Genomic DNA, 26471 nt, shown 5'->3' on the forward strand with positions numbered 1-26471 from the left:
GCCCCACTGGTCAAAAGAATAGTCAGCACGCATTCATGTAATCACATCCCTTGTATGTTGGCTTGTAAATTAATTTGATTCAGAGTAGAAATTTAACATAACAAAAGAAAGAGAAGGGATAAAAAATTTGTGTGGGGGGGGCAGGAGGGAAGCATCGTGTCAGTTCATGCAGGCACTATTAATTAGAGGCAGAGTTTTGTTCCGCTGTGCCCGCGGCCACCGCCGCCCCCCCCCCCCCCGGTAAAAATTTGAAGCTTGGCTTCTTATCAGATTTGAATGTTATGTCCAGTTGTTAAGTTCAGTCTTGTGGGCGCTTACTTGATTTCAGTTTTTCCTAATTGGCAATTCCACTCCACAGAAATGCATAATTCCTAAGTACATAATTTAACTTAATGCACGTCTTTTTGTGAAGTATAGCTGGTGGAATTTTTTCCACTGTATATGGTCTACAGGTGAGTTCATAATAGCCATTCTCTGAGGGGCACGTGTGTTTGTGTTTTTTATCTGTGGTTGATAATTGATAAAGAATGATTAGTTATTCAAGCTGTAACTATAAATCAAGCCTTATTTCAAATTATTGATAATCCTTTTAAATGCATGGTGCCTAGATATACCTGTGCTGGCATGCATAAATAAAATTCACTGTGGTCTTTCAGTTCTTTGGTTTGGGGATTTTAAAATTAAATTTGATACTGGGAAACTGAAAATTCTAGTGGATTTTGGAGGCAAGGAGGAGGAGCAAAAACCACAAGCTTGTTACTCGGTAATTTACCTGAAATCCAAGCTTCTTTTGGAGTAAATGTGATACTATTTTAACCATTTAAGACATAAATAATATTACTATACCAGCTTTTAGAATATAGGCTTCCCTTTCATGGTAAAACATATCTTTTGTTTAAAGTTGTCACTGGTTCTTGAATATTATTAATAGTCAAAATATGCATTGATACACCAGGCTTCATTGAATGTTTAAAAAGAGTAAGTGCTATGCATGTTAGATTATGAAGTTTTGTCCTTAAGGGTAAATCTTGTAGATATAATTGCACTTTAGGATACTTCAAGTGCTAGTTGAACCCTTAACCTGAGTTTCCTTTGGAATAATTACAGGATGTGAAAATGCCAAATGAAAAGCTTATTCATACACATAAACTGAATTATTTTTATTTTTACCTACCTTTTACCTTGTTTTTTTGATTCCCCAATATGTTCAAGCATGGACACAGGATTTAATAGCATAATTTTTTTGGTATGTAATTTTCACTGTGTAAAGTTTTCCTTTCAGAAATCCCGCCCCCCGCCCCCCCAATGTTAATAACCCAGAAATTAACCACAGTAAGGCCACAATGTGATCTGTTAAACAGGGACCTATTTGAGAGAGAGCATTTGCCAGGTATTTATTTGCAAGACCTAGTTCTGTTTAAAACCAAAACAAAACGGTGGCAGTTGGTTTGCCTTTTCCTTTCCTTTTTTTGTTTTGTGTTTTGTTTATTTTCAGAAACTAACAATTATAAACCTGTCTTCATTATTTTCTAGGAAAAGAGTTTGTTTCTTTAAAAAAAAAAATCTTTCAGTGTTCTTACCTCAGATATTTGAGCATTGTGCTAATGCATGAAATGAGAAACCCAAATGTACTACATTATAAACAAAGTAAAATTCATAAGTCTGTTTCATTATCTTTGTTGCATGAATGCAAAAATTAACTCCTTCCCTACTCCCCAACCACCATTAATGCAGTTGACAGAGGGAAATTGGCCACGTGAATGGTAAAAAGCATAGTCTTAAAAGAGAAAGTTCAATGAGGTATAATGCTTAATGGGCACAACAGGAGTTTTTAAAAATTTTGTTCTGGAAGTGTTCCTCCTACTTGCACTTACTACATTATCTTCAAGGGAGGAATACTTAATTTTTCTGCTAAAGCTAACAATAAATGGGTCTGGTCTGAGAAAAACAAATATTGAACAATTGTCTTGATTGTCAGAAACATAATAATCATGCTTTTAAATTGAATCTTAGAACTGAAAGAAAACTTCATAATTAACATACAGGCGAATTGGTGGGATCTCATTTTAGATAGTGGGACACTGCTGTTTATAAGTAATTTCTGCTATGCTGTGTAACACTCAAAGGAACCTTTAATAGTCCTCTTCATGAAACTTATATCAAAAGCAGCATTCTTTCTTCAGCTGCTGAAAATGTAAGGTGATTTTTTTTGCAGAGGGATGGACCTTCTTGGAGCTTTGTTATAATCTTAGTACATGCCAGATAAATATACTTGTTACTTATTCTTACAGTACTTTACCTTTTGGGTTTTTGTTGTTGTTGTTGTTTTTTTTAACTATTCAATTTCTACCCCACATATGTATGTTTGCAGAGGCATACAGTTTATAGTCCACCTTATGTCCAAGAGCACAAAAAGCTTTATAAATATTAACTATTTGATTTCAGTAACCCTAGAGGCAAGTGTGCGAACTATTTCCATTTTACAGCTTGCAAAACTGTACACAGTGAGTTGAGATGGGCCTTGCAATTTCTAGTTTTGTGCTTTTAATGTTCTACAGAAATGGAAACAACAATGATACTGTGGATCAGATAGGGAATCAGGAAACTCAATTTCTGTTTTTTCTCTCTCTCAGACTGCCTGTATATTATATGGCAGGGCTGTCCAACTGTGGTTAATTTGTGGCCTCTGGGTTCCCACCAATTGTGCCCTTTCCCTACCATATCTCTGGCTGCAGCTCTGAACCACCCTCTTCTTCCTCAGGCTTCTAATTCCTGTCCCTGCCCAAGGGGGCAGTGTGGCATGGTGTTTCCCCAGTCTGCAGTGCTGGGGGAGCCCACAGTCCAGGGGGACTATGCCGTGTGCTACAGTGGAGAAGTTAAAGGTGGGTCCAGGATGCCTGTGTTGCACATTGCAGCTGGGGAAGGAAGATGGCACCTGTATGGCCTGTGGGGATGTGGTTCCTGGCCATTTAGAAATTGGACAGCTCTGATATATGGTGACCTTTAGAGGCCTAACTGATAGAAACTCCCTCATTTAGGCTCTAAATTCAAAGTATATAAATCTGTTGTAGTGGGTGGAGGGGGGAGGGAAGGGGCGTGAGGGGGAGCAGATCAATGCCCCCACAGCGAGGGAGGGATTGGGGCTGGGACAAGCTGCTCAGCCAGGGTGGGGGGTACAGGACTCAGGGAGAGGGGCTCCCACCACTGCGTACTGCTGCTCCAGGAGCTGCTGTTCTGGTGGCTCCTCTGGCGGCTCTCACTGCTGGTCCGGAAGGACATGGAAGTGAGCATGTGCCCCTGAATCTGTGTGGGGTGGGCTGGGCTGCATTCTGGGAGGCTAGCCCCAGCCGCCTACCGCTGGGCTGTGCTCCACGGGGTGTGTCCAGCGTTGTTGAGGACTGCCTGTATAGTCTATGGCTGAATCTCCAAATTGGTGCTGCAATCTCTGAATCCACAGTGACTGAATCAAATTCGGACAGTGATTCGAATCACCAAATCAAATCACTGCCCCTCTGAATCAGCTGAATCTGAAGCAAATACTTGCTGCTTCACACAGGTCTACTGCTTAGGTTCCTCCATTCTAATTAGACTGCTTGTGGTGCAGTAAAGGTGGCCAAACTGCTTCTGGTTTAGGAGGCAGCCAATTTGAAGAAGTGGAATTTGCTGGACAGTGTTGCTCTGCAGCATGTCAAGTTTGCTCTGTAGAGATGGCTTTAGACCAGTGGTCTTCAACCTGTGGCCTGTGGAGCTGGATCCATCCTGTGGAGCCATGTCTTTCAGCCTATGAGTCTCCTCGTGGGTCTGGAACTTTGGTTGTGGGGGAGTGGTGGCAGTGTTTATTGCTTCCAGAGCCACAGCAATTAATGCTGTCATCACTCCCCTGCCTCATGGTCTGATTGACACCGTTCCACAGGCTGAATCTGGGTCATGCTGTTGCTGGGGGTCATCTTGCGGGTGGATCCAGTGCATGGAGTTGAATTGGTCACTGAATTGCATGCACAGACCAACCCTGTGCACCAATCCCATGTTGGATTAGGCTCACAGACTGATCCTATACAAGGATCTGTCCTGCGTACTGGTACCATGCCACTTATCTGGCCCACAGGGCTGGAGAGGTTGAGCACCTCTGCTTTAGAAACTTAAAGATACAAAGAAGAGTCTAGTAGGACTTCTCAAATCAGTTAAGCTGGGCAGGCACCTAACCCTATTACTATCAGTGGTGGTTTGGCATATGATCTGCTTTTAGGCAGTTTGGAAAATCTGATTCATGGTGATTAAAAGCAATCTCTTTTCACTAACTAATAATTGATTTCTTAAACAAAGAAAAGAATTTTAAATGTAAAACATACTTTGATAAATGTAATGTTTAATATCCAGTGCATATAAGGTAATCTTATTTAATCTAAATTATTTTTTTAAAAGATATTTTTATTTAATTTTAATTATCCAAATTCATCTCAACAAATCCAGAATAACTCCAAAAATGAAGCATATGAATCAAGGTGTCTTGAACTACATAATTGTTTAAGTAAATACATATTTGAATCTGCATCATTGGAGGCTTTTAAGACCCGGCTAGACAAAGCCTTGACTGGTATGATCTAGTTGGGAATGGTCCTGTTTTGAGCAGGGGTTTGGAATAGATGACCTCCTGAGGTCCCTTCCAAACCTAATTTTTTATGATTCTATGGTGTCTGTTTCCCCCTGTTTAGTAAACTTAGTATTTAGTACCAAATTTAATTGAAGGCTAAATATATTTGGTTGTAAGTCAACGTGTTTTAATCGTTATATCAAGTAAAAATAACATTTCCTTTAGGAAAAACAAGTAAAATAACTTTTTTTTAGGAAAATAACTGAAGTACAATTGGAAAAAAGCAATTATTAAGTCAAGGCTCCCTGTTTGCTAATTAAAATGGTGATTTAAATAACTTTGACTTAAATCAGCCTACCTTGACTTCCACTTACCTCTTTTGACAAATATCCCTAAAAATGTTTTCTCTGTTTCTAGTTTGAATAGGGCAAATTTTAAATTGTAACTTTTTTTCTTTTTATTTTCATTTTTGCTTGCATGCTTTTGCAGAACAGAATAGCTTTCTGTTGATGTCCATGTTTGGTTAACACTCATCAGAATTAAGATGAATTATGGCTGTGCAATGAGGGGATTATTTTTTCTTTTTAAAGTTCTTCTAATTTTAATGTTTTGAAGCTTTAAGAAAAAAATATGCTTCTTCCATTTGTAAATAAAGCAGTCTCTAGTTATACAGACAAAACATGGGTGATAGAATTTGAAAAGTAGGACAAGTATAATGCTAAACAGAGACCAGTAAAAATACAACTTGAATAAAATTAAACCACAGTTTTGAAATGGACTGGTATTACTTTGCCAAATAAAGTATTTCACTTGCATGGATCTTCATGTGGTATTGCTGCTCTAGGAAGATAGATATTAGGGCTGTGCAAAGCTTCAGGTGCTAATTTGATTGAGAGGAGATTTGTCCTGATTCGGTGGCTGAATCTCTGAATCTTAATCAAATCAGGAGACCAGTAAAAAGGTCCACATTGATTTGAAGCTATCTGAATCGATTCGGAATGCTGCTGAGATTCGGGCAGTCCCTGCTTACCGCTGCAGGGAGCTGGACCTGGACTCTGTGCTGGTAAGTAGGGGGCAGGGGCTGAAGGAGGGGGGGGAGGGAACCCCACTCTCTCTTCCAGCTCTCCCCCCCCCCGCTGCCCCGCCCAGCCCCAGCTCCCAGTTCTTAAAAAAAAAAAAAAAAAAAAAAAAAGACCCCACTCACCAGTTCCTGCCAGGCAGGGGGACGATCCCTGCTACCCCCCCCCCCTGCCCCACACTGGGGGGGGTCTCTGCCTAGAGCCCCCTGAAGCCCTGAGGCCACTGCAGCAGCTGGTGAATGCTGGGCTCTTTTTTTTTAAAGAGCTGGGAGGCTGGGGCTGGACAGGACAGCCATTGATGGGTGTGGGAGAGTGGGCAGGGAATGGGGCCTGTTTGATTTGGAGATTCAGTCATTTCAGCGGTGGCTGAATCTCTGAATCAGATTCAGCCGAATCGATTTGGGTGATTCGAATCACTGTCTCCTGAATTGGCTGAATCCAAAGCGAATAATAGCCACTTTGCACACGTCTAATAGATATGAGGTTTTGGGCATGGTTGCGTATGCTGAGGTGTGACCCTTCAATTGGTAAATTATCTTTCCTTTCATCTTTGTGTCAAAATGCATTTTGTAGGCTAATGCCTGAGGTTAGGTAAGTGCTCCTTTTAAAGAACTTGGAGAAACAAATAGCCTATATTTGAAAGGGAATAAAACTAGCAAATCGTTAACATCACCACATATAATAAAACAGCAACAAAAGGGCCTCCTTTATTATCTGACCATTCTGGGCATTTATTATGGGACATTAGAAAGTCAAGTTAAAAAAAAATCCTCAAAAAGGTTGTAAATTAGCATAAATTTTATTTAAATATATAAAATCTACACAAAGACAAAATATTAAAGCAAAATGAGACAACAAATACAAAGCCCTTTTAATTGCAAATATTAAATGTTGATCATGCAGGATCCACACATCTTTGTTTTAGGATCACAGCCTACTCAAATTGTTTTTAAACAGCCACCAGATTTTTGTCAGATTATAGAGTTATTATGTATTCTATATTATCCAGTTGATTTAACCTCAGAGATAATCTATTTTGAGAAATAGTCTTTTGATTACTTAAAAATATTGTCCTGTTCTGGGAAACTCATTTGGAAAGAGTATTTTTTTGGGGATATGGAGACCATGTGTGGAGTTGCAGCTATATGGAAAACCTCTGGAGTAGGCATAGAGGGATAAAAAACATCAAGAGGCAGGAAGTTTAGAATAGGTAATTTCTATAACCATTCTCTGAAGAGCAGTGACATGCATGTAATTGACCAAGGTTATTCAGTAGAATTGCTATATACCGTACTGCTCATGCCCATCCAGAATTTTAGTGAGAGAATAGTTCTGATCCTTGCCAACCTTAAAATAAACTCTGTATGTATTCTCACTGTGATTTCTAATGCCTGCTGTTTCGTTTGGGGCCTTTAAAATTCAAGAACCTTCAAGTGTAAAAATAAACCAGAAATGGTTGGATAGGAACATTTGTCTATCAGTAGAACTCAATCTACAAATACTTTCTACTACAATGGATGATGAACTTTCTTCATGTAATTAAATTTTATAAAGCGCACCACAAATGTGAAGTCAGCAATTGTTGACTTAAACAAAAGCATTTTAAAAAGAACAAAGAAATCATTATTTGTTCTGACTAGCTAATTTCCAGGTTTGTTCTACATTGAATTTTCTGAAATTGATTACGTTTTGTTTTATGCTCTTTGTTCAGGCTAATGAAGTCTGGGTATATGTGCTGTTGGCATGCCTCCTTTTTCTCATGTAGAGGCTGCCTGATCCGTGCAGCAGTTTGGATGCATAATGTAGAATAATTCTATGTGTTTTTTTTCAACTATCAAACAAGACGTGGCAGATTTTGTGCCATAGTTAGTCAGTTTGTTAGTTCTAAAGTACTATTAAAAGGATTTACTATGAAGGGAACAAAGAAATAGTCTCTGCCCTTGTTTAAAGTGGTAGTTGAAGTTTAAGGTGTTGTAATTAAATAAAGGAGGTAAGGTAATATAATCAGATTACTCTAATTTTATGGTGATCTTCCTAACTTCCATATTTTTTTCAATGTATCAAAATGAAAGTACTTGTAATTCTCCCTCTTGAAATGTTTTTCCCTCCCCTAATCTATTAAAATTTTTCTAATTATTCACAAACAGGCCAAAGCCCAAGTGAGCTCTCAACACTTTTGTTACAGTTTTGTTTTGCTTTTCTTTATGGTATGATTTGAATTCATGGATATTTTAGCATATTTGACTATTGGCATGATACTTGTTTAATGTAAGAGAGATTTAGGAGTTGCTTTATTGAATAGCTATATATGTTTTTATAATAGATACACTGTGCTCTTTGCTCTCTATATCAAGAACCAGGTGAAAAAGATATTAAGCTAAGAAGGTGCTCCTGTTAAGAGACTTTTTCAATGCAGCGTAATTGATATTGCAAGCAGACGTCACTAGACAAGAGAGAGGCTGAATTTTATGAAGGGAGTAATAAGATTTATGGTTCTTTTTGAAATGTTTCTCTCTGAGGCTCCTACTTGTGCACATGTATCTTGTGAGACACATTTCTGATCAATAGGCTGCACTGGTGCTGTGGTCTACTTTTGCATTTTGTCTTGGCCTCACTTCCTTTTTCCCGCTTCCCCAACAGAAGGCATATAGGGCCAAGCAGTTCTCATTAGCTTTCAGTTCCCTCTTATCATTAATGGAAATGAGACAGAGCTTGGTGGTGTCAGCCTGCTGTTCCTTGGGACCTGCTCCTCTTTGCTAAAATTAGTATGCTTGGCTTTTGCTGTCCAGTAGCTGAACCCACCATCAACAAACATGCCTGGAGCACTACACAGAAGGGTTTGGCTATTAGTGCATTCAATTCTTTAACTTGCTGTTAGTAGTGAAGCCCAAAGAAATCGAGGTGTCTTTCTCATACCATTGGGTGCGTCTAGACAAGTGTGCACATGTGGTTTGTGGTACCTCAAAGCACCTATTTGCCGTGCTGCAAATTTGCATCAGAGATCCTGGTGTCAAAAAAATCTGCTGCTATAAAAAGCAGTGTATACCACCAGAAACATACTCTGGCTGCTGGCCAGCAGGGCTGTGCAAAATTTCTGCAGCCGTTTTGTTTTGGAGGTGTTTTGGCCTGTTTCAGCACCCGAAACACCAAATCCGAAACGGAAGGTTCTGAAACATCTCCGAAACGAAGTCAAACCATCAGAAATGTTTTGGAGCCAGGCTTTCAGGGAAATGGAAACTAAGAAGATGGAGGGGGAAGAGGGGCGTAAGGACTGCTCTAATATTGACATCTGTAGCTGGCCAGTGATAGCTGGCCAGTGACTGTGATCCTTCCCTGAGGTCCCTTCCAATCCCAGTGCTCTGGGGGAGGGATGGCAGCCTGCTGTCATCCTACATGCAGATCCCGGGGCCCATGCTCACCAGGAAGAGTCCGGCACAGCGCTGCAGCCCTCCTGTGCATCACAGCACCTGGATCTGCCTGCAGGATGACAGCATGCTGCCGCTGCTGGCTAGTGCCAACGCCAGCACCCGAATCTGTTTGGCTCAACCTGTGCCGAGCACAGCTGGAGGAGCTGTGGGAGAGGCCCCTGTGGCTGCCCTGCCTGGCCCCATCCTTTGCCTGGCCCAACCTCCTGGGACTTAAAAAACAAAACAAAATAAAAAAATAAAAGCCCCGTGCTCACTGGCTATAACAGTGGCGATCAGGGTCTCTGGGGGCTCATGGCAGAGCCCCCCTCCATGCAGCGCAGGGCAGTGGGGAGCAGCATGGATTACTTCCCCCTCTTGGCACCCACGCAGCAGCTGTCACATTGTGTGGGTGCAGTGCAGCTTGGCAGGGCAGTGCACACTGGCTGGGAGTTGGGGTGGCTCTAGCAGTTGGCTGGAGCCCAACATCACTCAGCCCCAGTGGCCCCAGCTCCCAGACAGTGCACAGTGCCCTGCTGAGCTGCAGTGCACCTGCGCCATGGGGCAGCTGCCACACTGGTGCCAAGCCGGGGAGGTGGGTTGATTCTTGCTGCTCTATGCTGTATGGGCGGGCTCTGCCATGAGCCCTCAGAGGCCATGATTGCTGCTGCTACAGCTGCCGAGTGTGGGGCTTTTTTTTTTTTTTTTTAAGTGCCTGGATGCTGGGACTGGTTGGGGGATGGGGCTGGGCTGGGCAGCCATGGGGGTTTCTTCTGTGGCTCTTCCCACCAGGGCAGAGGCAGGCACAGCTGGAGGAGCCACGAAAGAAGCCCTCCCCCAAGCCTGGCACCCATGTGGCGGCTGCCACATCGCATGGGTGCAGCATGGCTCAGCAGGGTGCCGTGCACTGTTTGGGAGTTGGGGTGGCTCCACCTGTCAGCTGGAGTCTGGCAGCACTCAGCCCCAGCGGCCCCAGCTCCCAGACAGCGCGCAACACCCTGCTGAGCTGTGCTGCACCCATGCCCTGGGGCAGCTGCTGCGTGGGTGCAGGCAGAGGGGTGGGGTGATCTCTGCTGCTCCCCACGGCCCCATGAATGCTCAGAGAACCCAATTAGTGCTGCTACAGCTGGTGAGTGAGGGGCTTTTTTTTTCTTTCTGCAAAGTGCTAGGAGGCTGGGGCTAGGCAGGGCAGCCATGGGAGCTTCTCCAGCGGTTCTCCCTGTGTGATCTGAATCGGCATTGAAACTCCAAAACAGATTTGGCCGAATTGAAACAGAACAGTGATCTGAAACACCAAAACAAATCACTCTCTCTCCGAAGCGGCCGAATCTGAAATTGAAACGAAACATAGCTGTTTTGCACAGCCCTGCTGGCTAGGCTCCAAGAGGCTGGCTTGGTGCTGCTGCTGCCCTGGTGGACCCCGTGTAAGGTCCAGGACCTGTCTCCAGCCTCCCCTACCCCACCCGGGTCGTTTTGCTTTATGCTGGTACATACATGAAGGGGCATGCCCTGGTACAAAGAGCTGCGGCACAACTATGTGCCGCTGCTCTTTGTCCCATGGGAAATGTGTGCCCCTGCATGTGTGTGCTTGTCTTGATGTGTCCATTATGTTCTCCTGGTCTTGGAATTTATTGGTTCCTCCTTATGAAGGTGCCTCCTTATGAAGGCATTGCTGCTTCCTTATGAAAGAGACATAGTTGTAGTAGTTGCTTGGATTGTTGAATTTCACCATCATTTTAGGGAGGATTCTTTCTTCAGAAATGAGTAAGGGACATAACTGCCAGGTTTGGTTTTGTTTTTTTGCTGCATCAGGATGTCGTGTCCCACCACTGAATCATGGAATATTTTTCCTGAGGGTTTGATAACATTTGGGACGTGATGGACCAACAGGAGTGTCTGACTATTCACTCTAATATTACCCTTTTCCCTTAAACTTAGAGGTGACCCAGGCCCATTAATCAGATAGCTTGTGGCTAAATGAAGTAGTCATTGCTGTTTTAGGACCTAATTAAGCTCCTGGGGGGGTTGACTTTCTTTTATTGTCTGTTAAGGTTTCTTTCCATTCTGCAGTCGCATCTTTCCACATCACTTATGGAATGTATCCTTTTTCACTTTGTGCTAAATCCTGGCATTCTAAAACAACAGCAAATACTCAGTCTCACTAGTGCTGGGGACTATACTTAAAATACCAGACTTTGCTGAGGACAGTAACAAGATTTATTTTCCCCTGTGGATTCCTGGGTCACAGAATGTTAAGAATTTTTTTTTATCAGTATTTATTAATGTAGTTGTCTCTCTTTTTTTGGTGGGTACTCCATCAGTGAAATATTCCACTTGGATTCATACTTAACTCCTATGCCTATGTGTTCTTGTTTGGTCACCAGCCCTTTAAAACTGATAGTATCAAACAGCCCTTTTGTAGCTCATAGTTGAAAGCTGTATTCTTCTGCCCCCTTTCTTTCTGATATATTTTAGCATATGTTTTGTTTTCTCTTGACTTTCCATTTTTCTCATCCCTGAACTTGACAGGCAGTGTACTATTCAGAGGTGGGAGTATTACATTCATAGATGCTCTTTTTTCAAGGTTGGTCTGTGTGTGTGTTCCAGGATCATATATGGTCAGTGAAATGTAAATATTTTACTAATAGTATAACTCCGTCAGCACTTCAGGGCCAACACAGCCAAGAGAATGTTCCGTTCTGACTCATGCATCATTAACAGACTTATTAACTACTTAAGATTCAACTTGAAACTCTAGATTTTTGGAGGTTTACATCTAATTTGCAAGTTCATTGGATTATTAATTAATATATCTAAATTGACTCAGGTCTACTGATTATGGATGACGCAGAAGACACTGCTTGACCTCTCATATCCTGGGCTAAATAGTCATGACAACCAGAGGGGAAAAACATTCTGATCTTTTTATTTGCAGAATTGATCTGGAATTGAGATAAAATAAATATGGTACTTTACACTGCTTATTAAAATTATCCTCTGGCAGTAGTTTAGGGATATGGCTGGGCGTCTAGGGCATGGGGATGGTTGTGACACTACTGTTCTGCAGCAGAGAAGCACACCTTAAGACCTACCCAAGCTGATTTTAAACATGAAAATAGTAGTTGGTATTAAAAACAAGTTCACTTATCACTCCTGAAATTTAAGAGGCCTCTTTGCAAGTATAGGGAAATAGTAAAAACTTTTGTAACATCACTTTGATAATTGTGGACAAAATACAATAGTAGCTACACTGGTTAATCACAGCCAAACTTTATGAATTTAAGTGATTTTGTATTATCTGTAACTCCAATGCATTTAAAATTTGACTTTCCTTTGAGCAGTTAGTCTCTTATCTATGTTTGACCTTTTTCTGGAAGTAAATATATCTGGTAATGTACAGTGGGATCACATATCAACTGACAGTGTTCATCAATATTTGTGTGAAGGGCCATGTAAGTCATTTTATACCAAATGGATTATTAGTACCAGGTGGTAGGTGTTGCTTACAAGTTTCATCAAACAGGAGATTATCTCTACATTACAAATATATGTACACACAATTTAATACAATTGTATGTAATTGTGTACAATTTTATTAAACAAAAAATTAATTGAGAATAAGAAAAAAGGTGCAAGCCCAAACAATTGGAATTAATGATTGGGTCCATCTCCTATTTATAACCTGCTCAGCTGGCCTGCTCAGATTAATTGAACTTTGCTTGTTGACAGTTGTTCCTTTCTTGAGGTCTGATGTGTAAAGTCCATTAAAGTTAATGGAAAAAATCCTGTTGTCTCCTGTGGGCTTTGGATCAAACTTGATTACTGATTGAACAAGAGCTGCTGTTGTATGAAAATGGGTGGTTACGCAAAGTTTCTAAGACAACATGCCAGATTCTGTGCTGAATATCTTAGGAAGTCCAGCACAGGCCAAATGAGTACAGGTGGTTTGATATCTTTTTGGGCTGCCTTAATTCTAGACTGGTCTAGAACATGTTGGAGTAGCATAGTGTAAGTTCATTCCTCCTCCCCTCTCTTCTTATTGTTATGTCTAATATGTTGTTTCAAATTATATTCCAGGCTATTCAGGGGGAGCACCATGTCTTCCAAATCATTTGTGAGGCAGCTACCCTGAAAGCCCTCTCACTCAGTGTCCCTGGGGTATTCACAAAAAATATTAAAAATAAAGTGTCAAATATTCTTTTGAACATTTGGAATATAATTCTGTTGTTTTTTTCCCCTGATAAACTCTTTTCAGAATGCACTGGTAGGGGGAGCTTTGTGTTTTTCTTTCATATTGAAGAGGAATTTGAATTTGTTGATCTGAAAGAGAGTCTTTTAGGCAATTTTCAGTTGAAGACAGAATATTCACTTTTCACTCTGCGTATTTCAAACAGGTACTTGTCAGTCTAACCAAGTGAAGAAAAAAATTAACTTGGCTGTGATCAGGAAAGTTTCAGTGTCTGAGAGCCTGAATGAAGTAAAATAGCATGTGCAGGGAAAACAGAGTATGTGTGTGCAAGAATGAGTGGGTAAGGGCAAGGGACTGATGTTTCCATAGACAATCATCTGCGAGTCAGACGATGCTGCTGTGCAAACCCATACTAAATGAACCTCAGGGTATACACTACAGCTGTAAGCACCTTAGAAATGCACATATAAGATCTGCCAGAATTATATAGCACAACAGGAACAGTAAGTGTCAGTTAATGTAAATCTATAAGGATTTTCATAATCTCGGAAAGGGCAGCTGGATTTGTGGTGATAATCAAAGTGTTGACAGCTGCAGAGAAGCTAGGAAGAGAGATGAAAGAGAATTACCTACATTTCTCAGGCACCCTTTTCTTTACTGCTCTACAGACTTTTACTCATATTGGGCTGTGGCTTCTCTCAGCCTGTTTGGTTGTTGGCCTGAAAGTTGAAGGGTTTTGTGCTTCGTTTATTCTAGGATAGCTAACTCCTCACAGGATTCATTTCTTTTCACTGGCTAAATTCTTACCATCCCAAATAACCAGGCAGCTATGCCTCTTATCATTTTCTTTCAGGACCCAGTGAACCTTTTGCCGGTCCCACTGGAACTTAGGTCCGAAGTTGTATGTCAGTGTTGTGAAATCATTTTGTCTTTTCTTTGAGAGCAGCTAATCTCATGGAAATTAAGGTATTACTTCACTTCTCATTGCAGTTCCCCTTTAACTGAACTGGTCTTTCCAATCTCAGTGAGACTCACTTGTCTGCTTCTGTTCCTTTCCCTATGATATGATTTATTTTCTCTCTAGGAGAACACAAACACATGCTGACCATTAGAAAAAAAATTTAATTCATTTTTCATAGGTTTCATAGGTTTCATAGGCATTAGGGCTGGAAGGGACCTCGGAAGATCATCGAGTCCAGCCCCCCGCCCAAAGGGCAGGACGTCAGCTGGGGTCATAGGATCCCAGCAAGATAAGCATCCAGTTTCATCTTGAAGGTGTTCAATGAAGGCGCTTGAACAACCTCCGGCGGCAGGCTGTTCCAGACCTTGGGGGCTCGGACAGTAAAGAAATTCTTCCTTATGTCCAGCCTGAAACGATCTTGTAGTAGTTTGTGACCATTCGTCCTCGTCATTCCTTGGGGCGCTCTGGTGAACAAACGTTCCCCTAGATACTGGTGGTCACCCCTGATAAACTTATAGGTGGCCATCAGATCACCCCTGAGCCTGTGCTTTTCCAGGCTAAAGAGCCCCAGGGCTCTCAGCCTGTCATCGTAGGGTCTGCTTCCCTGACCTCTGATCATGCGCGTGGCTCTTCTCTGGACTCTCTCAAGCTTCTCCACATCCTTTTTGAATTGTGGAGCCCAAAACTGTATGCAGTACTCCAGCTGCGGCCTCACTAAGGCCGAGTACAGGGGGAGAATGACGTCCCGGGATTTGCTCGAGAAGCATCTATGGATGCAAGCCAGCTTTTTGGTCGCTTTACTAGCCGCAGCATCGCATTGCAGGCTCATGTTCATCTTGTGGTCAATGATGACCCCCAAGTCTCTTTCTTCCGTAGTGCTAACCAACATAGCACTGCCGAGCCTATAAGGATGCTGCGGGTTTTTTTTCCCAAGGTGGAGAACCTTGCATTTATCGGCGTTGAACACCATCAGATTCTCATCCGCCCACTTGCTGAGCCTGTCCAGGTCAGCCTGGATCATCCTCCTGTCTTCTGGTGTGGATGCTTTGCCCCAAAGTTTGGTGTCATCGGCGAACTTGGCCAGTCCGCTTCTGACTCCAGTGTCCACTTCATTAATGAAGATGTTGAACAGTATGGGTCCAAGGACAGAGCCCTGGGGGACCCCACTGGTCACAGGACACCACGATGAGTGACTTCCATCAATTACTACCCTCTGGGTCCGACCCTGGAGCCAATTTTCCAGCCAGTGGATCGTGGGGGACCCAAGGCGACAATTGGTTAGTTTCTCCAAGAGACGATCATGGGACACCAGATCGAAGGCTTTTTTGAAGTCAAGATATATGACATCAATCTCATCTCCCTTGTCCAGGTGATAGGTCACCTGGTCGTAGAAGGAAATGAGATTGGTCAAGCAAGACCTACCCGCAACAAACCCGTGCTGGCTATCCCTTAAGATGTTGGCGTCGGCCAGTCCATTAAGGATGGCCTCCTTAATAAACTTTTCTAAGATCTTCCCCAGGATAGAAGTCAGGCTGATGGGCCTATAGTTAGCCGGATCCACTTTCCTCCCTTTCTTGAAGATAGGCACCACGTTGGCCTTCTTCCAGTCTTCGGGCACTACACCAGAGCGCCAAGAGTTTTCAAAGAACCGCGCTAGAGGCTGGGCTATGATGCTCGCCAGCTCCTTGAGTACCCTGGGGTGAAGATTGTCAGGGCCGGCTGACTTGAAGGTATCCAGCTTCTCAAGATGTTCCTTCACAAAGTCAGCATTAATGGAGGGCAGGGGATCACCCTCACCCGGACTTCCCGGCCCTGTAGCGGGCACGGGCGTCCCATGGGGCTGATGAAAGACCGACGCAAAGTACCTATTTAATAGGTTGGCTTTTTCCTGGGCGTCAGTTGTCAGTTGCCCCATCTGGTTCAGCAGGGGTCCAACGTTGCCCCTGCTTTTCCTCCGGCTCCCCACATATCTGAAAAAGGACTTTTTATTGTCCTTGATGCTCAAAGCTAGCTGGAGTTCAGTTGCAGCCTTGGCTTTCCTGGTCTGCTCCCTACAGGACCGGACCAGTGCAGAATAATCCTCCTTGGAGGTGACTCCCATCCTTCATCCTTTGTAGGCCTTTCTTTTTAGCCTCAGGAGGTCTGCTAGGTCCCTGGAGAGCCAGGGGGGCTGCTGTGCCCTCTTGCTGCCTTTCCTCCGAGATGGAATAGACTTAGTTTGTGCATTGAGGATCGCTCCCTTGAGGAGCAACCACTCTTTTTGAACTCCCCTCTCCCTGTGGTCACAGTCCCTTAGGGCCTCACTGACAAGCCTCCTGAGCTTGTCAAAGTCGACTTTCCTGAAGTCAAGGACTTGCGTGTTGCTGACTGACTTGCCAGCTTTTCGGCGGATGGTGAAGGTGAACAGCTCGTGGTCGCTGTCACCCAGCTTCCCATCGATCACTAGGTCGCCGACTAGGTCCTCCCCAGTAGCCAGCACCAGGTCGAGCAGCGCTTTGCCTCTCGTTGGCCCATAGACTTCTTGAGTCAGGTAGAGGTCATCCACGCACGAGAGGAAGCTCTGCGACCGCTCAGATTTTGCTGAGCGATCCTCCCACGAGATGTCTGGGTAATTGAAGTCACCCATGACAACCATGGTCCTGGAGCAAGCTGCCTCAGCCAGTTCCTGGGCAAACTCCTGGTCTAGCTCAGGACTTTGGGTGGGAGGTCTGTAATAGACTCCCACCATTGTGTCCCCTGTGCCGTGTTCCCCACGGATTTTAACCCAGAGGGTCTCCAGCCATCCACCCTGGTCGCTAATATCGGCTTGCAGGGACGCGTAGCTTTCCTTAACATAGAGAGCTACCAAACCCAGAACTGTTGAAGTTACTGTTGAAAACTAGGCTTTCTTTCTTCAAAAGACTGCAGCTGGGTTTTTGTGAAGTCATGTTATGTATTTGTATACATATATAGCATTTTTAAAATGGCTAATATTTTTTTACAAACCCCCTCATCGAGGGCAAAGTGTTTTTGCATCACAAAGACATCAAATGAAATTTCATCTTCCTCATGTTGTAGCACTTTTCTGTAATTTGCCTTACTCTCAGAAGTTTTCTGATGGATTCTGTTCATTTTCTCAATAGATTTTAAGCACCATTGATTCCAAGTAATTTGTTTAATTATCTTAAAGCTATCTCTGTAATTATTCCAAGCTGTGCCCCTTTTCAGTATTTGCCTGGAAGGCTATTTTGTGGCATAAGGGGGGAAAGGGTAACTTCCTGTTATGGGCTGACATGTCTTTGGTCCTACAGTCTGGCGCACAATGCGTGCTTTTTTGAATAACTGGAATCCTTTTGAAAGAGGTGTTGTGAAGTACAGCGTAAGAAAATTATGAAAATATTATTCAACTGCATTGAGAAATTAAATACACAATGAATATTAACTGAGGCAGAATGTAGCTTCCTTATCTTTTGAAATGGAACATTTTTAACAGTTCAGGTAGTGTTTTCCCAACTTTTTGATGCAGCTGTATTAGTTTAGCCACATTAAGTTGTTGATTGTATCAACTAGTGTTTAAACTTGTCTCTTTTTGTGGCACTTAGAGGAATGATAAATTAGGTCAAGGCAGCGAGTGTTCTATATGCAATTTACAATAAATGCTAGTGAAATCTACTTGAAGTCCTTATAGTCAATAGACTCTTTGGCTTCTCTGTCTGTTATGCAGTCATTGTATTTTGCCAGACACATAGATATCAAAGCCCAGCAACCCTGCCCTTTTTTGTGCACATAAATATCATTACTTTTCTGAGTTTTACAGCTTTAAGGGTAAAGGGAACAAGGGATCCTTATGACCAAATACAGACAGTCAAAAAGCCCAAGGCTGAATCAATTCAGGCTCTGCAGGTTAGCTTAAGCTGTGTAGATTGAACTGATAAGCAAGTGAATGGGCATGCACTTTTGATTCTGGAAATGCAGCAACGTATCTGCAGTGGCATAGTCCAGAAGCCAGGGGGTGCTGGAGTACATCTGCCTGCTCAGCTGGAGCAGACAGCTTGAATCTGGAGGGAGTCTGGGACATAAGTGCAATAAATTGATTTAACCTAATTCATAGATGCTAGGGTCAGAAGGGACCTCAACAGATTGAGTCTGACCCCCTGCCTAGGCAGGAAAGAGTGCTGGGGTCAGATGACCCCAGGCAGATGCCTATCCAGCCTTCTCTTAAAGACCCCCAAGGTAGGGGAGAGCACCACCTTGGAAGCCCATTCCAACTTGTGACCACCCTTACCGTGAAGAAGCTTTTCCTTATATCTAGCCTTAATCTGCTCTCTGTCAGTTTGTGACCATTGTTCCTTGTTACCCCAAGAGGTGCCCTGGTGAACAGAGCATCTCCGATCCTTTCTGCATCCTCCTAATGAATTTGTCAGTGGCCACAAGATCACCTCTCAGCCTTCTCTTGCGGAGGCTAAAGAGATCCAGGTCCCTCAGTCTCTCCTCATAGGGCTTGTTCTGTAAGTCCCTGACCATATGAGTGGACCTCCTCTGGACCCTCTTGACTCTATCATAGTCTTTCTTGAACTACAGCGCCCAAAACTGGATGCAGTACTCCAACTGTGGTCTGACAAATGCTTGATGATTTCATCACGCTGACGACTCATGCTCATCTTGGAGTCCGCTATGACTCCGAGATCCCTTTCTGCTTCCGTGCTGCTGAGAGGGTCACTTCCCAGCCAGTAAGTGTGCTAGATATTTTTGCACCCTAGGTGCAGCACTCTGAACTTGTCCTTCTTGTACTGCATCCTGTTGTGTACTGCCCACTTTTTTAACCTGTCCAGGTCTGCCTGTAATCGTTCCCTACCCTCCGGAGTGTGCACTTCACCCCACAATTTAGTATCGTCCACAAACTTGGACAGAGTACACTTCACACCCACATAAGAGTCACTGATGAAGACATTGAAGAGTACAGGTCCAAGGACTGAACCCTGTGGGACCACACTACCCACATCCTACCAGGTTGATACTGACCCATCTACTACCATTCGCTGGACATGACTGTTAAGCCAATTTGCTACCCACTGGACCGTGTAAACATCTTTGTCACAGCCTCTTTATTTATGAGAATGAGATGAGATACCATATCGAAGGCCTTGCTAAAATCCAAGAAAAGGATATCCACCTCTACTCCAGCGTCTAAGCATTTTGTGACCCTGTCATAAAACAAAACCAGACTGGTCAGGCATGATCTACCTGCTATGAATCCATGCTGGTTTCCCTACTGCATTATTTTTTCTGCTGGACTCCCACAGATACGTTCCTTCACAATCTTTTAAAGACTTTTCCAAGGCTGGAGGTGAGACTGACTGACCTATAATTTCTTGGATCCTCCTTCCTCCCCTTCTTTGAAATAGGGACTACATTGGCCCTTTTCCAGTCCTCTGGGATCTGACCTGAGCGCCATGAGCGCTAATGGTTAAGTCTAATAATACATCTATCCAGGTTTATCTTAAACCTGTTTTGGCCAGTTTGCAAGTGGTTTATGTGCACTGAATTTCTGTTGTGTTACAGATTAGAAACAGATTCTGATCACTTATACTGGTTTTTGTTTAATTTCTGTCCCTAGCCTAAGAGTCCACTTGGTCTAATTTTGGAATCTATTGTAAAAGGCATGCTGACCTAAGTGATGTTTTGTTATTAGGAAACCCCTCCACCTGCAGATCCTTGATTACAATGCATTGTCCTGCATGTTACAAATGACACACTATAGTTTGGAGCTATAAAAAGCTCTGTAAAAAAAACAAAAACCTAAACATTCTTTATAAACTATCTATTTTAAAAGCTCTTATATGGAATATCCAGCATCAAAGTTACTGAAAGATTACAGAACTAAGTTACTGCTCTGTCTGCCTTGGCTTATGCAGAATAACCATAACTGTTTACATGTTTTATGCAAGTTTAGCATGGATAACTTCTCCTTGGAGAATCCTTTTTATCTAATTGACCTAAAAACTGAGGAAATAGTGTATTTGAACTTTCTCTGCATGTAGAACCTATTATTTCAACACTTTAAATGGGTGGCCTCTATCAAGATGAACAATCTGTAGCTTTCCATTAGTTTCCAAACAGTTTGGTATTAAGGGATGTATGCATTCATTTATGTTTTGTTTTACTGGAGAAAAATGTATAAACTTTAACTGTTTATCTTCAAATTAAATCTATTAAACTAGCATTGTATAAACAAATAAGCAGCGGATTCTGTGTTCACAGTGGACAGATGTATACTTACTATAGATGACTTCAGAGTCAACACATAGTGTGCTTAGTCTCACCACTTAAGAGTTTTGATGTCACCCCTTAATTCTGGAGATCTACTTCCCTACCCTATAACAGCACCTTATCTACTGTGTATATTCGCTTCTAGGGTATACACCCATGGAGCTGGTGGTGGAGCTCCGCTGTATGAAAGGACCAAAGGAGCAGAAAGATCATAGAAATAATCAGAGACAGGGAGTGGTTGAAATTAGTTCACACTTTTATTTCCTGCTTCTGAGCCCGTGGTACCACGTTGCATATGAACAATATATAACTGGAGATCCATGTGGGGAAAATGAAGTGGAACATTACAGCTTTTTTTGCAGTATGCCTTCTTAGTAACCTAGTTTAAATCCAGAAAAGCTGGTAGAAGTTATACTGCTTACATAAATTATCACTTAAGTATTATGTCCTCTCCTCATTCTGGAGGTTGAAAGGACATAGTCATGTCAGTAATATCAATGGCTGTTTGGCAAGCCACGTTAGTAGGAGAGGGTAAAGAAGTCAGGAAGGAGAGTGGAGTAGATCTCCTGAGATCTTGACCCCAAATACCTTTCTTGCAGGGAGTAAGATTTTCAGCACAATTCATGCTTTCTATAGCACAAAGTGTTTGTGCCTTTGGTCTTCTCTTTGCAGTTGCCACCCACTCCAGAAGAGAGCATGCAGCAAAATGCAGGGTTAAATCTCATGAGATTAAGGTAGGCCTGCCTTTCCCTGCTGTAAACTTTCCATGAAAACGTATTTAGGCTGATGTATGTAAAATTGGCTGCATTCTAGGCTTGTACTGCAGAATGATTGCCCTTTCAAGTTAAAAGCTGTATGCTTGAGGTCATTATCATACTCTGAAGAAAGATCTTTATTAGCCTAAAGGATAGTAGTTTCTCCCATATTCTGAAAACCAGGGTCTGTCTATCATTTTGGCTTTAGTCCCACTCAAGGTCAGCTACTCGGCTCTTCCTACTCCAGTTGTTCCAATCAGTGGTATTTTTTGTTCTTATGTACAGTTTGTACATATCTTTCCTGATACATGCTGAGGAATGCCTTAGCATTTTTCACTTCTGACCTGACCTCCTTGTAATTTTGGAGCAGGATTTCATCTGACCCTTCTGATGTGTTTTTTTTTTTTTTCTAACGGTGCTGCATCTTCAGTTGTACACTCTAAATCCAAGTAGTTTTGCTCTTCATTGTTGAGACGATTGTGTGAATGGCCCCTTGCATAGTCAAATGTTTCCAATGGAGCTCTGGAATTCATTTAGAAGATCTGAATTTGATAATCTTTTGGGCATGTTGCAAGACACATGCATCTTTACCCCGGTAACAGGAATGAGGGCTGGGGCAGTGCAAAGGCTCCTAGAATTATAAAAATGGCGCTACATTTTTTCAAGATAAGGGTTACTGTCAGTTACTTGCATGAATGATTTTTACAAAATCCTTTGATGTTCATTGTATTCTCTGTACATAGCAGTAAGATGAGTTTTATAATTTAATTTTCTGTCAGCTGGCAAGACAGAATGAATGATTTTCTGTTTCTTTAAATCACTCAAAGTACAGCATAGAAACCAGTCATGAGCTCTGTGAATTAACTGTCATTATAAACTTGCAACATTCTTAAATTTCTGAATGTTAGCGGTAGGTATTTTTAAAATAAAATATTAGCTGGATTTTTATTTTTTTAACTTCTTAAAAATAGAAGACAAAATTAATTTCTTATTTGACCAATGAACTAGAACTGTAGATTGCCCAAGTAACAGATCTGCATATCAGATCTGGGTTTAAGACCAAGGATATGCTGTTTGAATCAGACTGTTATCAGAATGACACTTCTTTCCTTGTCTTTGTGATAGCTCTAGCTTTTCCAATATTCTGAAGGAAACAAATATCTGGCTGCTGTTTGGGTAGGAATGAGGTAGAGCCAGTCACCACATTTTGAATAGCTGTTGATATGTGTAGTACTACTTATGATAAGATAAGTAGAGGCATTGTGAAAGATTTCAGAGAAGCTAAATGAGTGATTATAGCTTGGCATTTGAAGGTGATGGTGCACTAGATAATAAAATACTTATGAATGACAAGTGAAAGTTATAGTCTTACTGCAATTCCTGACCTCCTTTGCCCCTACTCTTTCTTTCCCGCTTTCCTTAACTCTGTGTTCTCATGTAGAAGCTTTCGCTCACAATTCAGAAATGTCCTCTCCATCCAGAACCTTGCATCTTCGATGCTACCTCAAACATTTGCTGGCTCATCTTCCTTTCTTCCTTATGCTTATGAACTCATTAGGCAGTCTGCCCAATACAGTTCTTCAGCTTTGTCCTTAGTTTTCTCCAGACTAGATTTCCTATTCTCTTGTTGATTAAAACTGCTCTCATTGTGGTTTCCAGGAACTTCTTTATGGCCAAATCCTAGGACCCCTAAATAATTCTCACTTTCCTTACTTCTCATTTTTGTTGACAATTTAGTTCTCACCTTAATTATATTAAATATTTTCCTCCTTGGACATGATTGTTTTCCATTATTTGGAGCTTATGTAGATTCTTTGCTGTCAGCTGGCATTTGCAGTGTGTCAAGAACCCACCGTCTCATCTTCCCTTCCCACTTCTGTCTTTCAGTCATTGTTGACAGCAGTAAATCTGGGTGGTGCCCTCTTTAATCTGACCTTATTAGCCCTGTGTAATCATGTTGTATGCAAAACTTGCTAATGCTTTTTCTATAACATTTCTGAGATGTCCCTTTCTTTCAAGAACTCTCACTCATTTTGAGCTTCCTGATATTCATCTCACTAAACTCAACTTCCCCAGTGATGTAAAGTCATGTGTCTTTCTTCCATATCCCAGTTTAAGGCCCAGTGCTATTATAGCCTGCCAGTTTATACTGGTTAGGCCGGTAGCCAACTGGAACTAGTTGCTATAATGCATCTCTTCTGTTTGTTAGATCTGTGATTTAGGTCTCTGTAATCAAGTGCTTGTATTACTGTATTTACTTGAATCTAGGAGTAGGACATCCAGTTTTTATTGTTTGTTCCATATACTCACTCTCATCAGTATATAAACATTTCAGGTATCAAATTGATTGTCTTAACTTCTCCCTGAGAATATTGTTAAGGCTTTTGCTATTGTTTCCCTTTTTTTTTTAATCCAAGTCCCCTGGCTCTTTACTTATACCTTGGCTTTTGTCTCCATCCCCTGGGAAACCTAGTTTAAAGCCCTCTTCGCTAGGGTTAACAAGCTTATATGCAAAGACACTCTCTCCTTTGTTGTTTGTCAGCTGGACCCCATTTCTTCTCAGAAGTCCATCTCCCTGGAACAGCACTCCATGGTCAAAGAAGCCAAAGCCCTGCTGGTAGCTGCTCTTATAACTTGTGATTTGCTCCAGGTTGCTTCTGCCATATCATTAGTGCCCACATGGTTGAGTAACATAGGATAATAGTCAAAGGGCTGGATGAGTCTGAGTAACCTTCCTGTGATGTCTAAGAAGAGGGCTCCTGGGAGATGGCAGATCTCCTGAATTAACCCATCAGGCTGGAAGACGGGTGCCTCTTTGCCCTGCAGGAGGGATTGCCTAACCAGCACCATCTGTTGTTTCTTGGCAACAGAGGTCTTGATCCTTTCCCCCTTAAGGGTCTATGACTTGGCCTCTCCTGCCACTGAATGGGCTCCTTCTTGCCGATGCCAGGGCTTCATACCTCTTCTAGTATGCTGTTTCTTGCCATAGGTAGCAAGCAGCCAGCTTTCATCCTCCTGAGTACCCATGTCTTCTGTGTCTTTCAATGCCTTTTCTGTCTGTCCCTTTACCGTAATGCTGGCAGTATTTTTGTGCTTCTGGGCCAATCTATCTCTTCCTGGACGTCCATTACCTGATTCATGAGAGAATCCACCAGGAGGTACTTTTCACCTTGCAAGTACCCCTTCACCTGGCTGTCATTGGCAGACTCTGTCCACTCCTTACCACCTCCCCCTTGGTATGCTGGCTGTAGTGAATACTATTTTGAGGTGTCGAATTTTCCCCTATTGTATAAAGAACATAGGTGCCTAACTTGGTTGTGAATTACAATAAGCGGCAGAGAGCCTAAGTATTAGGTCTTGCAATGTGCAGCTTAAGTCCCCTCTGTGAATTTAGCCTATAATCACTCTGCCATTTGAGGCTAAGAGCTAGTGTTACCATATATGTGCCACATATAGCATTCCTGATGTGAAGTTTGTGCATGTTTTTTAATTAGTTTCAAAAGGAGCATGTTTGTTTTAAAGCATGGTTGAATTATCTTGCTACAGGAATTATTTTTAGCGGCATATATCCTGCTTTACTTTGGACCTGTTGTAGCCATCTTGCCCCCTTAGGCACCTCATCCATTCAAAGAATGTCTGATGAGTTGCAGTACATGCATACTGCCAATATTCCTATGAAGTTGACATTACAGTGTAAATTGCCAAATGTGAAGGAATTCTTCCCCATAGTTGATACTATACTTTTAATATTCTTTGATACTTCACAATCACAATGCTGAGTTTCATAGAATTGAATGTTCACAGTGTCACATATCAAAATACTGTAGTGAATATTTAACTAGCCATATGTTGTAATCATTAGAGTTTTTTCCCTCCAGATAACATTGTTTTACTTTACTCAGCAGGACTATATAGAAAGTCTCTTCCATGGTAGTAGTAGATGGAAACTATTTTTAGTATACCACTAATCATTTTCAAAATGTTCTTTCTTCACAGGTTGGAGTTCATTTATTTTGTTCCTGGAACAGAAGAGGAGAAAAGGGCATTTCAGGTTTACTTGATAAAGGTAAGACAGTGTCCATCAATGAAGAAGATAACATTCATTATTATTCAATTACAGAAAGTTTGTCAATTGAGAGGGGTTTTTTTTCTCTCCTACTTTTGTGCCTTATGGTGAGTTAAATATGTGCTAACATAATGAATGGACTGTGTAGTTTTACCATAGGTATCAGTAAAACCTCAGAAGATAAGAAAGTAGGTGTGGATCAACATGACAACTTGACAAAGTAGATATCAATTTGTTATATTAGTAACTTGTGACATTATCTGCCCTCTGCTGAATTAAAAATACTGGCTTGTTCTGCTGTGGATCTTTTCATCCAACATGTACACACCAGTGGTCTTCAGCTTGTTCCGTCATGGCACTCCACCTCCACTTTTTTTAATATGGAGGTATCCCTGGCTGAGGACCACTGTTGGTGCTTCCTTAGTTTATCTCAGTGCTTCTCAACTGTTTGCAGATGAAACTGCCCTGTGTACCTGCTTGAATAGCTAGCCTGGAAAGGGTTGTGCCATGTGAGTTGTCTTGGGTGGTTGCACTGAGTTTCTCTATGAAATGTTTCCTCCTGCATGAGAGCTCTGAGCAGCAGCAGCGGCATATTTTTGCCTTTTTCCTCTGTGACAAATAGGAGACAAGAGGGACTGTGCCTCAGAAAAATACATCCAAGAGACAGTGCCTGCCGGGGCTACTTCTCTGCTAGTGTGGCTTACTCAGGATCCCTTACTGAGAGCTGTGTCATGGGGAAAAATATAGCCCTAAAATATTACAATTCATCAGTTTGCCAACAACGACTAAACTAAACTAACATCATCAGCCTTGGAAGCAAAACTCTTATAACTCCATTGTTTTACCTTTAGTTCCCCTTGGCAACTTCCTAAGAGGGTTTGTAAAACAAAACTGAACATCCCTTTGAGCAGGGGCGGGCAATTATTTCAGGCGGAGGGCTGCTTACTGAATTTTGGCAAGCTGTCAAGGGCTGCATGGGTAGCCCTGCCCCTTGACAGGTGCCCCACCCCCTGATCACCATCTTGGGATCATAAGTCCTGCCCCTAACCTCTGACCTTTGCCACAGGAAGTCCCTCCCATTGCCCCTGGAAGTACTTCTTTGGGGAAGAGGTTTTGCCATCTTTGAATGGAACCCCCCCCCCAATTATATACTAAAAATCAAATATCCATATTAATA

General features: G+C 42.2%; 1 protein-coding gene across 4 annotated transcripts in view; it reads left to right on the top strand.

The window, feature by feature from the left end:
* BMPR1B (bone morphogenetic protein receptor type 1B) overlaps nucleotides 1–26471 on the top strand; it is a 517894-nt gene that overhangs the window by 69387 nt on the left and 422036 nt on the right. For all 4 annotated transcript variants that reach the window (XM_059722335.1, XM_014600279.3, XM_019488076.2 and 1 more), the window contains exon 2: nucleotides 25225–25294. The gene's annotated coding sequence lies outside the window, so the exon portion shown is untranslated. The remainder of the gene's footprint in view (nucleotides 1–25224; nucleotides 25295–26471) is intronic.

This window comes from Alligator mississippiensis, chromosome 2 (assembly GCF_030867095.1).
Source record: "Alligator mississippiensis isolate rAllMis1 chromosome 2, rAllMis1, whole genome shotgun sequence".
Classification (NCBI taxonomy): domain Eukaryota; kingdom Metazoa; phylum Chordata; order Crocodylia; family Alligatoridae; genus Alligator; species Alligator mississippiensis.